Source organism: Taeniopygia guttata, chromosome 10 (assembly GCF_048771995.1).
Source record: "Taeniopygia guttata chromosome 10, bTaeGut7.mat, whole genome shotgun sequence".
NCBI classification, from domain to species: Eukaryota; Metazoa; Chordata; class Aves; order Passeriformes; family Estrildidae; genus Taeniopygia; species Taeniopygia guttata.
In genome coordinates, this window is record NC_133035.1 from 12,923,312 (window position 1) to 12,935,693 (window position 12,382).

Below are 12,382 nucleotides of genomic sequence, written 5' to 3' on the forward strand. Positions count from 1 at the left end.
TAAGCTCCAGTTTCCCATCTCCTCTGTCAGTTTTGCTCCAGGAAACAATATCACATTGTGGGAACAGGTCCAGTTTGTTCATGTATGATGGTGGGCAGGCATGCACCTCCACTTAACCTTGGCTTCTTTGGGCCTGCTTTTATTTCTAACCATTTCCTGGCTCTTCACTGGGGGAATAAGGATCATGTATTAACCAGATGCTCCAAGGCTTTCAAGGGATGGAGCAATATGTTCTGGCTGAGCCCATGCAAAGTGGAGAGTCAAAAGTGAACTTTTGCAACAACAACAGCAGCTGCTGTGTGGGGGGCAAGGTCAGCTTCCCTGGGAGGGGATATGGGGAAGGCCTGTGGGAGAGAATCTGTAGAAGTTCTAAAGGAGCTCTTTCACATGTTTGAGCTCAAATCTCCAAATCGTTCCCTGTTCCTTGTATCTATGCTCCTGACCTGAGTTTGCCTGCCTTAAAATCCTTTGAAACGATGTTTGTTTTTGTGCTCCCAGAGTGACTAATAGTTCAGAGTGTATCTATGGAAAAGTCATTCCTTGCTGCCTTCTCCAGGTCACTTTGTACCTCAATGTTGTGCAAAATTATCTGGCTGCCATCCGAAGACCCACACAGCAGCACACATCAGGTTGTGTCTCTGGGCTTGGTAGGGTTAAATCACTCCCTTCATTTGAAATTGTCAACAAAATCTTATTGATCTCAGCAGCCCTGGGATTTCTCCAGTAGTTGCTAAGACCAGAGCAGGTGGTGTGACACCATGTGCTGCCACTGGAGAGCAAGGGAACAGAGTCTCCAGATGATTCCCATTCCCTTGTGTTCCTCCCCTGTGTCACAGGAGGGATTGCATGACATAATAAGATGCATCATAACAAGATGTCTTTATAAGCCAAAAAGTTATGTTTCTCCGTGCTGGGAAAAACAGCAGATGAATAACCCATATGGATCACAGTAACTTAAATTACATTATGGAGACAGTGAACTGTTTGTGGCACATCCTGTACAAGGCTCCTGGACCACAACAAATAGATTGAAACCTCTCTGGCATTTAATCTTTTCTCCCATTGACCATGGACAGGTCGTAGAGAAAAAGAATCTTTCTTCCTTCTGTGTCTGAATTGCATTTTATTATGTTTGCAAGGTTTGCTCCCTGTGTGAGTTATTCTAAGTCCTTACTCTTCCCCTGTGATGTCTGGGGGCTTATACTCACACTGCAGCCCTCTTTCATAATTGCTTTATCAGTGGGGACCATGTAAAACCAGATTTTACATGGCACTTTTGGCACAATTTGTTTTGCTCATGGGAGAGATAGAATACTAAAAGGAATTGCTCTTCTGCTCTGTACCAGAGAGGACCCATGAGGTGTGTCATACCTGACCTGCTTGTATGCATCAATTCCATGAGGACTCAGGAAAGTCTTGCCTGGAGGTACAGAGACAAGCCCAAGGAGCAGCAGCATCCCAGGGAATGCCTCATGCCAATAAGCTGCAGCTAATCACAGCTGGGCTGGGGCTGAGCAGGTTTGCTCAGTGCTAGGAGGTACCAAGAACCAGCCCAGCCTGACTCCTGGTGCCACTTCTGGGCAGTAAGTGCCAAGGTCAAGGATGTACATGCCCTGTGAGCTACTCTCCCAGGCAGTGATGCCATAGCCCCTGCGTGCAGCTCCCAGCTGGGAAGGGTGCAAATGCAGCTGCTGCCTCCCACCTCCTGCATAGGGAAGGAACAGAGCTCACCCTGCTTTGCACTTTCACCCCTGAGCTGCCCTTCAAATGCTTTTTTAGGTGGTTTCTCCCTTTGCCACAATTGAGCATTTGCATCGAGCCCAGCAAGAACCTGCTCCTGAATTTACACGACAAAATTATTTTAAAATATCTTCATTGTATCCAACACTGATACAGACAGCCAGAGAAGGTGGTATTAGAGATCTTTTCCTTTAGGTATCAGTACTGTAAAACTTCACCACCACAAAGTATTTCCAAATATTAAGAGTTTAAAAAGCTTTTTAAAGTCTCTTATAGACAATGATACTATCTAGACATGGAGTGATAAGCATCAGAACCCTACATGAGTTTTGAGGGATGTCCAAAAATAGAGAGTGGGGCACAGATGTACAAAAACGGTGATAAGACAAATTTAATTTCTTCTGGTAGCTGGTTGGTCTCATTTTGCTCTTTCATGGCTTACTCTGACCTCACTGTGAAGGCAGTAATATATGTTGTTTTCTTCAGTGAAAATTAAGCCATGACTATGCATTTCTGCAGTGCTCCCCAAAATGCCTGCTGCTGGCCCTGCTGGTGACAAAGCCTTGCACGGGAGGGGCTCTTCAGATCCAAACTGTCATAGCAGTGGCCCTGCTTCTGTGCTCCAGCAGGGCATGCCAGGCTGCATCCAAGGATTAAAAGGTAATTGATCCCACAGAGGAAAAGAAAGAGCCTGAGGCAAGAGACAGACACACAAACTGGAAGGATGCTACATTCATACTTTTACCTAAATCAATAGTAACTATGAGAAACCTGTCCTAGCTGCAGGCTCTTAGGCTGAGTCTCAGACCTGGAGAGGGGTTTGGAAATCCTTGTGCACAAGAAAGTACCTGAAAACTGCACAAAACTGGGCATGAGGTGAAGAAAACCAAAGCCACCAGGAGTGAGGTACACTTCCACATAGGCACATAGAGGGGTAGGAGGCAATCTTCCTGCACCAAGGTCATGCCATTTTGGAGGTGTCAAAATGTAGGCTGAGACCATCAGCTCACTTTGCATGACACGGTGAACAAGTGTTTGCCAAGACAAGGTTTCCTGACCTAGGCTGCATTGGAGGAGACAGATCAGGCATCCATCAGTACCCCACGCACTCTGTCCACTGGAGATCATTTATTTTGGCTCCAGTGGCAAGCAGCAATATGTGGATTCATCATGGTCAGATAAACACTAATAAAATGTCCCAGGTTAGAGCAATAGTGATTTTTCTGTCAAGCCCAAACTGAATAAAAAGCAGAAAAATTTCATTCTCTGCTCTGAAGCTGAAAGGACCAAGGTGTAGAAACAGGACAAGAACAAACCACATGAATTCTTTGCAAACAGCTTCCTCTCTTCTAATTGCATTTCCCATCTAACTCCACTTTTGCTATGGCTTGTGGAGGTAACAGCTATTGATCTACAACTATTTTGTCAGAGAGGTGCTGCAGAAACAGCAGAAATCTCCTCAGGTCGTTGTCAGCTAATCTGGTCACACAGTAAGGGAGAAAACAATTAACACCAAGCACTAGCTGCTGGGCTTATCATTATCCAGCAGTATAAGGTCCTCTGAGGACTTGAATTCACATTTGGGTCCAGCTTATAATACAAAAGCCACACTTGAGCAACACGTGCTAGCAGAGCTGATTTCACAGGGTACAGAAACACAAGCAAAGGAGCTGCAAACATGTTTTCCATTGACTGGAGTGTACAATGTCTTATTTATCACAAGCCAATTGATGACTAAACTCACCCAGCAAAGTCATAAAAGCATTAGTTTGTATTTGTTGTTCACATTCAGAGACATTATACATCAAAAAGGTCAATGCTTCCCAACTAATTCAATTATAACACAGCCATCTATCATACCAGTTCTTTTAATACCGTGTTAGCTCGCTGTTTCTGAGGAATGATAAAATTTGAAGTGTCCATACAGGATACTCCACTTTAATGACAAACCTGTTAGTGATAGCAGAGCTCATTGCAAACCTTTCTGCAGCCATTCTTTGCCAAATTCTTTGTGTATCTGAACTACTGCTCTTTGCAGGTGACAGGGTGCTTAAATGCACCCAGGCACAGTGCTGCAGCCTGAAGCCATGCTACCTATACAGAGCTTGAAAAATGAGAGTCCCTAAGGATGTTTTATTTGTCTGCATTTGGTATTAAATGCATGGTGACTGGGATTCATTTACTGGTCTGTTTTCAATAGATTTCATCAAAGAAAGAACCATCATCCTCCCTGCACAGGTTTGAAAATCTGGATGTAAGATAGCTACAAGGCAAGGATTTATTTAATAAATCTGTTCAATCAGATAGAATGAGAAAATATGATATTCCAATTTTTAGAAGTGCAGACAAGCAATCTGGGCAGCTTCAGGTTCTCCAGTCTGATTTTCACAAGCAAGCGAGGCTGTTTAATACATGATGAAGAAAAGGGCTCGGGAAGCAAATGGTGGCAGGAGAAAATGCACCAAGATAAATCACACCCAGGGACACCATTATGTTTCTCTGATAAAAATCCTCATTTTTTAAAGCAGCACATATAACCTATCAGGACTTCAGCAAAACAGCTGACATGGAAAATTAACTTCACTGGAAATTATTTGGATTAATTCACAACTACTAAGTACATCCCCACCCAGCCAGAAGAAGAGATGCTGACATGCCATTGTGAGAGGAGGAGGAGCAGGCTGGGGGAGATTATTAGAGGAATTCCTCTGTGTCTGGGACCCACTTCCATTACTATTTTCATTAATTATCTGTAGACAGAGAAGAAAGGCATTAATGCCTCCAGTGGCATTAGAGAGCTGGGAAACATTCTTAGAGAAACTGCACAGAACGAGACGCTGAGAGATGGGTCAAACATAAAAAAATCATTTCTGATTCTGTACTGAAGGAGCAGCAAGAATATCTGTGAGCACCTGGGAGCTTATCACTGGGGAGGGAGGGGAAGAGCAAAGCATTAGTCTGGCACAGGGTGCTTATGAGCATTTGTCAGGCTGTGGCTGTACAAAATCAAAGGGAGTGGGAGAGTAGCTCCGCTCACAGCTACTAGAGAGGATGCTGACACATTTTCAGGGCACAGATCACTGGGAAGGATGAGCATCTCGCTGGGAACACCCTGCCCCAAAGCACCCCCTGTGCTCAGAAACGCCCAACTCAGAGCAAAAAGCAGCAGGGACGAGCCAGTGCTGTAAGAGGAAAGTGGACAAGCTGCTCCATTTAGCTTTCCAAATGAAGCCTGAGAGGGGCTGTGATTATTTTCTATAAATACATCAACGGGGTAAACACAGGGGAGAGGGAAGAGCTATTTCAGCTGAGGAAGAGTATTGGCACAAGAACAAATAGACGTAAATTGATGGACTAAAAAAATTTCTTCAGAAACGTGAGTTTTTGAATAGCCACAGAGGCAGGGAGAATAAGCCTTCCCTCTCTCCCACACCCTTTCTCTGTTGCTGAGTGGGTTTGTATGGCCCATTTGGCTGGGATGACAGCACACTGCTCCCAGGCCATCCTCTGAGGTCTAGGTTCTCACACTGAGCAGGCACCAGACCTGGTATCTCTGACACCACAGAGATCCCCCACTCAGCCCATACCACCCAGAGTTTCCAAGAGTTTAATAGTTCCAGTTTTATAAATGGTGGAGTTTTTACCACAGCTGTGTTTCCTGGTCACAGGCCAGTGGCCGGGAGGACCATGGAGCTCCTGCCCTGTACCCTGGCAGGGAAGTGGCACAGATGCAACCAAAACCTGTTGATGTGCACAGAGACACCTGGGGCCCTGCAGCCCTGCAGGACCAGCCTGCTGATTGCTGCCCTGTGCCTCTGCTGACAGGCAGCAGGAAGGGTTCATACACAGGAGAGCTCCGAAAAATGGGATTTTTAACATTAATGGGGATCAGAAATCATAATACTGGACTTGGTCCTTTTGCTGGTGGCAAAGCAGGCTTTTAAATCACAGAAAATAACCATTATCCATACTTATACAGTAACATTACTAACAGACTCACAAAATACCATCCCTAATCGTCACATACCATGACATTAAACAATATGTGGGAAACTGAGGCACAGAAAGTCAATGTCACAACTCAACAATACTTTGATCATTCATTTCTAGATAAATTATCCTGCTCTAGCCTTACAAGAAGTGCAAAAACTGTGGCTGTCACTGGCAGGAGATCTCTACAGACACCAGGGTAGCTTTTCCCAGCTCTGTAGCACCTTGCTCAAGCCCTGGCCATGGCCCCCCTCCCTGTGCAGAGGCACAGCACCCCAGGAAAGCATTTTGTCAGGCTGAAGCTTTCAGTGCAGCACATTCACTCTCACGGTGTGGATGGCACTCCTCCACCAGGTAATACATTTTAGCATCTCCTCCAAGCAGCTTTTTCCCAGGGCAAACACATCATTTTCTGGAGTGTTTTCACATTATCACAGCAGAGCTGCTCTGATGACACACAACTAATGTGGGACTTTGCTTTTACATTTTGTTGCAGTCTGCAATAAAGTTAGATGGAGGGCTCCTGAGATGTACATTTTGAGTTCTTCCATATCACACTGGAAAGTGCCAACCCATCTCGCAATGAACGAGTCAAATTCAGAAGTGGAGACTTCAGAATAAACTGATATTTCAATGAGTGGGGCAATAATTCTCATTGCTCTCCCTCTGAGTCACACATGAAAACTCTCCTGCAGACCCAAATGAGCTCATCTATCCCTCAAGTGCAAATAGGAAATGCAGTCCTCTCCTCTGGACATCGACTACCAATTTGTGTGCTGCCTCACACTGCTCAGATCATGTTTTGGGCTGATATTATCACTTTTTCCATCAAGTTTATTGGTTTTATTTATACCAACTGGAGTCATTCTTTTTAGCATAGACTATCACTGTGCTTTATAAATTTTATCACAAGAGCAAATCAAGAATAGCATTTTTTTGCTAGTCTATGAATCCATAATTGGCATTTGCTCTCTGAAGTTTTATGCAGACGAGGATCTTTTTCAATACATTACTACACATGCAGAAAAAACCCTACATTCTTCTCTAGAAAACACAATTATTTTTAAATTGAAACCTTCCAGATTTTTTGTGCACAAAAGTTGATTTTGTTTGCACACTGAACAAACTCCTGGAAGAGAAACCCATTCACTTTAATACCTCCTGCTGGATCTTAAAGCATGTTTTCTTTTACATAAAGAAAACCTTCAGAAAAAAAATAATAATAGACTATTTGCTCAGAAGCTCTTCTGGGTCTGGGAACTTTCTCTCTGAAACTGATGGATGCTATGTGACAGGGCACAGGGGGTCCCAGCAGCTCAGGGCCCACATCCTCCCTCCTCCCTTTTCCAAACATCAACTCAGAAACCCCAAATGGGGCAGGGGTCAGCGATGGCTCCAACTGATGCAGTGATCATCAGGAGTTGGGAAATATGGCAGCAAAGCCAGCTGCACACATCCATGCCCTTGCTTTTATTCTGGTGGACTCTAAATCCTGCTAATATGCCAGGGCTTTAGGAGAAGAAAAAAAACTTGAAGGACCTTATTTTAGTCTGAATCCATTACAGAGAAAACAAGGTGTCATGAGTGTGATACTGCTTGGGGGAATAGTGTAGCTTCTTCCCCTTTCCCTAGCATGATATAGAGGGTCTATTAAAAAGGAAAATACCACTCTCTCATAGAAAGTAAAAACCTATGCCCTTTCAAGATGAATAGGTGTCAGTCCAAACTGATGGCTTAAATTAAATATTAAAGATTAAAGAAAAAAACAAACCTCCTGAACCAGAGTTTGATTTATATAGTACTGTTCCTTTAGAGAAGATTTGTGGAAACATGAATTCCTTCTCTCTGTTGTTCTTTGTAAAAGAAAAAGAACAAAATCAATTTCTATAAAGCAAGATTATTTTAGGAGTCAACTTATCAGAAATGCCTGCTGTATCTGGGACATCTGTTTTTCTCTCCCCCATCCTCTTTCTCATAAGGCAGTAACTGCAGAAAAAAAACTGAAAAGGATCTCAGAGCCAGTCCAAAACTAGGTTATTACACTTTTCTCGATGTGATTAAACTTGTCTTTATTGCAATCTCACCTATTTCCAGCTAACATGATCAGCAGAAGCTCAGCTCTCTTCACAGCCCCACCTTTGCTGCAGCCAGCAGCATCCCTGGGCCCACTGGGTGATTTTTCATGCTCTCCTCATTTCAGTAGGACACCATGGAGCACATGGGCACCCAGCATCCAAAAATCACCACTTTCCCCAGGGGGACTCTCCCTGGGGGAGGAATGGTGCTGGCAGCATTTGTTAACAAAGCCAAAACAAGGATTTCTCCAGCAAACCCTGGACTCTGAACAGGTGAATACAGGGTGATGTTTAATAGCAGTTATGAACCTTGTGCCCCATTTCCAAATTCAACAGAGGCATGGACAATTCTTAGCGGACTTTGGGCTTCTTAATCTCAGAGGCTCTTCTGGAAGAGATTACAGCATCTAGCACTGCTACTCAAAATTTTGCAAAACGTTCCCATCTTTCAAGAGGATTTGGCACGACACAGCCCAGGAGACAAGCAGTGCTACAAGCCCCTTATGCACAGCCAGTGTGCATTTGATGGTTGGCCTGGCACCAGGTTTTCAGCTGCCCAAAGGAACCAATCCCCTGGATCTGCTGGACCAACTCTAGACCTAAACCATGTGAGGAAGGCACCCAGATGATGCCTGGGAGCAGGTAGGGAAATGTGGGTGAGGGGAGCTGCTGTGGGGCTGCAAAAGGCAGCCTCGGGTGTGGGAGAGCTTAAAAATTGTGCTGGGCACAAGCTGTCCATGGGGCTGGGAGGGTTAATCACACAACAGCTCCCATGAGGGCCTGTCTCACAAAAGCTGTCTTTCACAGGCAGAAAAAAGGAGAAAACAGCTGCTAAAGAGAGAGAAAAGATGCTGCAATGTTAGAGAACTCCTCTGGGCTTGCAATAAGTCACTGAAGCAAGTTTGTTCTTGAATGTGTCTGAAATACCTCCAAAGCAAACATGTTCTTTTGAAGAAGAATGTTTTTTATATGTAGCTTAAAAGAGATTAGCTGCCAATAGAAGAGCACAGCACAAGAAAATATTGAAAAACAACTGGAGATTGTAGTAGTGGCTATCACAATGGTCAGCAATCAATATTACAGTTAATGCTGTCACCATTAATTTAAATATTAGAAGCCCAAATAAACTAAGGAAACCCATATGAGCATAATGAAATCATTCACCTGCATCCAACCAACTCAGAGGAGGAGTTTTCTCCTGCCCAGCATCTGCAGCCTCTTGTACAAGTGACATGTGAGTTTACATCAGGATTTTAGATGGAAAACCCAGAAAATTGTTCAGATCAAGTTGGATTTGGCTCCATGACTACAAATAGCAAATGCAAATCCCATTACATGGTGCACACTCACAGCAGGACAGAGACAAAGCAAGGGAGATGCTGGGATGCTCAGTAAATAAACCACCAAAAAATTTGGTCTGCCTTTCACCAAATGTCCAGAAAGAGAGAGGCTGAAAGGCTGTGCTTACTCATCACTGTTCCCCATGTTCATTTTCTCCCCAGAAGATGCCAAAATATTTATCCAGCTGCTTTGTTTCAACACTGCACTGGAAAGGAGCTGGAAATACTTTGCAGCTCTTTTGCAAGTTTGTTTTTGATGAAAAAAAAAGGAAAAAAAAAAAAAAAAGAAAGTGGAGGATCTGTGTAGCTGGGTAAACTTCCACTTGAAGCTCTCAAGTGCTGTTAAGCAAAACAGCAGGATTTTATTAAAGCAGAGATGTGCCTGTTGTCATACATTACTGTGTGCCTTTCTGGATGCTCACAGATGCAGATACTAAGGCTGCAGGAAGTTTATCAGGGATCCAGCCTGATCCATGCTGCTGGGCACCGAGCTCAATAGCCCTTGGAAACAAACAAAGCAACCAAAAAACCACAACCACCCCACCTGAGTTTTTAGCAGAAAACCAGTTTCAGCCAGCTCCCCTTCACCTAATTAACCCAAACCATTTAAATCTTACAGAAAACCCACAGGCCTTAAGTCACAGACTGAGAGACAAAGTCACCTGGCTTTTAAAGGTTAATTTCGAGGCACATTGGAAGATGCTTTATGTGTACAGCTCAGTTGGCTCCATTATTAAATTAGCAGGTTACAAAGCTGGTACACCATGCTCTGCACTGGGACATTAAGCTGCAGGAATTTTCCTCTCAGCACTGGCATCTCATTATTTGCTCCTGTTGATTATTCAGATTGCATTAGATGTCAAGGCTTGCTGGATTCAGAGACCTCAGTGAGACGAAGGCAGTTCTATCCATCACAGACAACGCCGAGGAAATGAGTACAAAAGCTACTCCATCCCTCAGGATAACAAGTGATGCAAAATATACCACACCATGCCTTATTTAAGAGCCATTTGAAATGTCATAACAGCTTAGATTTAATAGAGGAAGGTGCAGAGGAGGGGGAAATCCATTCAGCTTCAAGAGGGTCTACAGGCAGAACTCGGTGAATTGTACTGCGTTTTGGTCCTCACATCTACAGTTCATACCTAGCTCACCTCTGCAGTACAGATTCCAGCCCTGGAAAGTGGGAGGCATCTCTAAAACAGAGGAACAAACGAATTAAGAGATTACACTTCTATCTCCTTCTCTAAACAGAGCTGGAAATGGACAAAAACCAGCTGCACCTAAAGACAAAGCAGCCCTGTGGTCTGCAGCTCCAAGGCAGCCTCATCCTTCATCCTTCCTGCCTGAGGTCCCCTAGCAGTGACCTCAGTGCCCCATCCCCTTCTGCTGCTCCTCCTGCCTGCCCTGGGCACAGGGAGACTCTCCAAATCACAGACATTTGATCCCACACCCTCACTCAGGCACAGTGAAAAAGAGCTGCACAGCCAGAAAGTTGAATTTGCTTTGGTTAAATACAAAAAAAAAAAAAAATTAAAAAGTGGGGATTCCCTAATTGTCCTCTTAGCTAACCATTTTAACCTTCTTTCCTCCTACTAAGTGAATATCTTATGTGAATTCTGTGCTAAAACTAGATGATGTCAGAAACATTCATCTTGGCTCCAGCTTTTTTTTTTTTTTTTTTTACAGGATTTGGATCTACTCTGATTTGGCACCACGTTACAGGTTTCTATCAGTGTCAAATGCCACTTTCTGTTTTGTTTTTGCCTTGGTCTGTTTTGCTCACAGACCTCAGCCCTTTGGAGGGCAAGTGCCAGCCTAAGCACTCAGGGCAATCAAACTGTCATCGGAGGAGACTCTGCTCATGTCCCCAGAGCATCCTCTTGGTGCTTCCAGGGGACATGAAGGTACCAGTGAGATGGGAAACTTATTCCCAGAGTAATTCACTGCCTCCCTTCTGTACCAAAATCACTACAGACATCACTGCCATCACAAGCAGTGCTGGAGGTGCAGCAGCAGAATTTCCCAACTTGAAATCACAACTTCACTGTGGAAGATGGCATCTCTGTCAAATGAGAGAGGGAAAATCCCTCCACAAGTCCTGGGCTCACTGAATGATTTTTCTTTTTTAATAACTACCTTCTACATTCAGAGCATCCTCATTCTTTTGTTTCTGTTGCCTTCTCCCTAAATAGTGAACACTGTCACAAGCTCCCTGCACACTCTCCAGAAAATGAGTACAAAGTACTTTTCCTCTTCTAGGATGACACACTTTATAAAACTACATAAAGGCACATTAATCACAGAGCTCACATTCATTTATTCATGCCATTATAGATGAGAAATATTCTTTGGTTTTAAAAGTTTCTATAACAAATGAAGGTTGAAAAGCCAAAGGAGAAAAAGAAAGAAAAAAATGGAAATAAAAAACCTACATCAAAATATTGAACATGGGAGAATATCGAGTCAATGCTCTCACGGATTTCTTGCCAAAATCACTTGAAAGACTTTCACAGCTGAAATCGGGACAGAATTAAAGAACTGAAAATCCTAAAAGAACATGCTGAACAATTTTTTTTTTAAAAAAGGTGAACAGAAGGTCTGACTGAAGAAACTTAACTGTGATCCCAAGGCAATTCCATCATCCATGAGAACCCAAGCTCTTCTCAGGAGCTGGAGCTGCCCTTCCTTCCCTGCCAGCCCCAGGACAGGGGTCCTGTTTGGGACATTCCTCTCAGCATTTACCACCCCAAATCATAACCCCAGGCTCCAGAGAAACAGCACCTTCGGCAGAGGTCTAAGAGCAGGGCAAGGGACAAGTGTGGTGATATCTGGGAATTAAAACAAGCAAATGTAGATGAGTTCAGATTTGGGCTCAGGAGACCACCAGCATCCCCCTCCTGAGGAGCAGGTGGGGCTGAGAAGTGCAAAAGCAGAAAGGTGTGGACAGGGCCAGCGCTGGATCTGAACCATCTGTTGGAGCAGGCTCTTCATTCCCAGCCCAGCCTGCATTGAAGGCAACTCAGCACCAAGTTTTGGCTCAGGAGCATCAAAGAGAAGAAACAGAAGTGTGTTTTGGAGGGAACAGCAGGAACAGCCAAGAAGGTGCAGTGAAACACAAGAGATTCTTGTTGCCCATAGTAAGAGTTTAACGAGCCAAAGGGCTCTGAACACCTTTTGTGGGAAGATACAATCCACAGGAACTGGGATTGCTCTCTAAATCCAATTAGGCCTTGC

The 12,382-nt window shown here is 44.0% G+C and overlaps 1 long non-coding RNA gene across 1 annotated transcript; it reads left to right on the forward strand.

Moving 5' to 3' along the window:
* The first annotated feature begins 5,516 nt into the window (after positions 1-5,516).
* On the forward strand, positions 5,517-11,722 carry LOC140684815 (uncharacterized). Its single transcript, XR_012057620.1, has 2 exons — positions 5,517-8,447; positions 8,613-11,722. It is a non-coding gene; the product is annotated as an uncharacterized lncRNA (long non-coding RNA).
* Positions 11,723-12,382: the final 660 nt, after the last annotated feature.